Source organism: Pteropus vampyrus, unplaced genomic scaffold, assembly GCF_000151845.1.
Source record: "Pteropus vampyrus isolate Shadow unplaced genomic scaffold, Pvam_2.0 Scaffold83, whole genome shotgun sequence".
Taxonomy (NCBI): domain Eukaryota; kingdom Metazoa; phylum Chordata; class Mammalia; order Chiroptera; family Pteropodidae; genus Pteropus; species Pteropus vampyrus.
Window position 1 is genome coordinate 6,985,640 of NW_011888864.1, and position 2,561 is coordinate 6,988,200.

At 35.1% G+C, this 2,561-nt stretch overlaps 1 protein-coding gene across 7 annotated transcripts in view; it reads left to right on the forward strand.

Moving 5' to 3' along the window:
* DOCK9 (dedicator of cytokinesis 9) overlaps positions 1-2,561 on the forward strand; it is a 187,403-nt gene that overhangs the window by 166,940 nt on the left and 17,902 nt on the right. The gene's annotated exons all lie outside the window — the stretch shown is intronic.

The window sequence follows — 2,561 nt, forward strand, 5'->3', positions numbered from 1 at the left end:
TTCTTCGGACAGGTGAGCCTCCTCTCTGTTCTGTTAGTTGTCCCAGGTCCTCTTTTTTAAAAAAAAAACTATAAAATAGTATTTTGTAAATTTTCTGCTTTCTATAAATGTTAATTTGATGAATTTATTATATTTAGTGTGATTCTTATCTTCCTCAGTAGTAAACATTTTGCTTTTTTTTCTTTCTTCCTGTCTTTTCTTTATTACTTTCTTAAGGCAGCGGTAAGTTCTCCCTTCATAAGACTTTTTTAGCGGCATCTTTGGTACTTCAGTGTGGTTTGCAAATTTCCTTTGCAAGTCTGTATGCATATATGTCCAGTCATTACAAACTCCAAAAAAAATTAACATTATATTCCATTTACAGAAATAAGTCATCTGTTTTCTCATACATCTACACTGCATGTGTTAAACCAAAATTAAGACTTTCTAGTTTCTTTTGTCCCTGTGCATCTCTTTTGTAATATAATATCTGCACAAGTATATTTACCATTGTAATATTTCAGAAACCCCATATGAAAGGGTTAGTTAAAAATTAACTGAACATTTAACCTCCCAGTCTCTAACATGATTAAATAGTATAAATTATAATCCATTTATTTAGGGCGTATGGTTTTCTATGAGCATAATATAACCTTCAATTTATCCTGTTATTGTCTTTTGTAACTTTATAGCAATACCAGTTTACAGACAGTGAAACAGATGTGGAGGTAATTACAATAAATGCTTAAAAAGCAAATAATGTAGTGAAATTACTGCATCTAAACTCGTAGTTTGATGTGGGTGTTTTTTGTTTCATGTTAGTCTGCATTTTTTTTTTTTTATATGTATACTGTGTTTTGGGCACCATTTTCACTCTTTTATTTTAGATGAGAAACATTTTTTAAAATTTATTTCAAATATTAACCTCAATCTGGACTTCAAATTTTTCAACCTTTTTCACTTCCCGTTCAGTTCTTAGCCTTGTCGTATTCAGACATGACTGGTGCTAAAACAGATGACGATGATGAAGATATTAGTGATATGACAGCAGATATGACTGGTGATAATGAAAATACTTTCTGATATTATGTTACAGCCCTTTAATATTTTTCTCAAAAGTAAAGCAAAATAGAATTTATACAAACTTTACAGAGCTTTTGCTGAACCTACTCCAGACCCAAATGCTTCCATTTATGCCACAATCTTCTGTAAGTGGGAGCAGTCAGGAGAAGGGATATGTGTGTATTTCTGAGGCCTGCCTACAGCAGGCTGCTAAATCATTTCTTAGCGAGTTCTTTTCTTGGGAATGTGAAACAGGCTTGAATCTCATCATCAGACTTCACTGAGAGAACACATTCTTGAATCTGCAGTCTTTCATTTCATTCAATACATAATGACAGCATTCTTGAATGCGTTTGCAATTTTGTGTTTTTCCTTTATCTTTGCACCCAGATTTCACATTATTATCATTTTCCTTCCTATTGGGAAGGCTTGTTTAATTAGGATTTTATTTTAGAATCATTCCTCTTTTTTTTTTTTTCTCAACCTTATAACAAAAGAACACTTCCTGGGTGATAGCCTTGGCCTTGTATTTGGGGACAGGTCTAATTGTGCTCTGTGTCACAGGGATTCTTTGAAGACGAAGATGGAAAAGAGTATATTTACAAAGAACCCAAACTCACGCCTCTGTCAGAAATTTCTCAGCGACTCCTTAAACTTTACTCAGATAAATTCGGTTCTGAAAATGTCAAAATGATACAGGATTCTGGCAAGGTATGACCATGCTTGGAAACACTTCATAGCAGTATAATATTGTTTTGATTACATACAATTAATGTTTATAGAAAAAAAATATGTATAGAAAAAATGCGTATAGAAGAAAAAGACCCAGGAAAAAATTAAGAATGGTTGGTCTCAAGTGGCAAGTATATTTTTTTCTTCTTAATACCATTCTGTTCTTTCCAGGTGCTCCTCATTAAGCAAATCTTTATTTCATCATTTTAAAAAGATATTCTTTTACAAAATAATTAATGCCTGAAAGGATATGCCATTTTTCATCTAGATATTTAGAAACTGTAAGAGGAGGGCCCACGGTTCTGTTTCTCACTGCACTGTTTCCTTGCACTTAGCGTGGTGCCTGACATCTTACCTGACACTCTGACTGAATGTTGGATGTCTGGACAGATGGACCGGCAGACAGACAGATCGAGGAATGAACTAACTAGCCAGCACATGTATAGGAATGAGATCTACCTTCTAGGTAGAGAGACTATCCTCTACGGCACTGCTCTCATGACGACCCTTTTGGAACCTACTTTTTTTCCCTGTATATTTATGTGTCCCACCATCCCTAAAAAGTCGAGTATCCCTTTGCTTCCTGAAACTCTTGTTCTTTGCATTAAAAATTCTCCTCCTGCTCAGTTTCCAGCAATGGTAAGCTCTGCCTCTTTCTGAGTCCACCTTTAGGAGGCTCCGTAGTTCATTTTCCATCCTGAGCCCGGCTTTGGGGTGAGTACTCAGTGTCTGAAATCTCCTTCCCTGAGACTGTTTGTTTTCTCCAAAGAAGAATCTCCCAGTCTCCT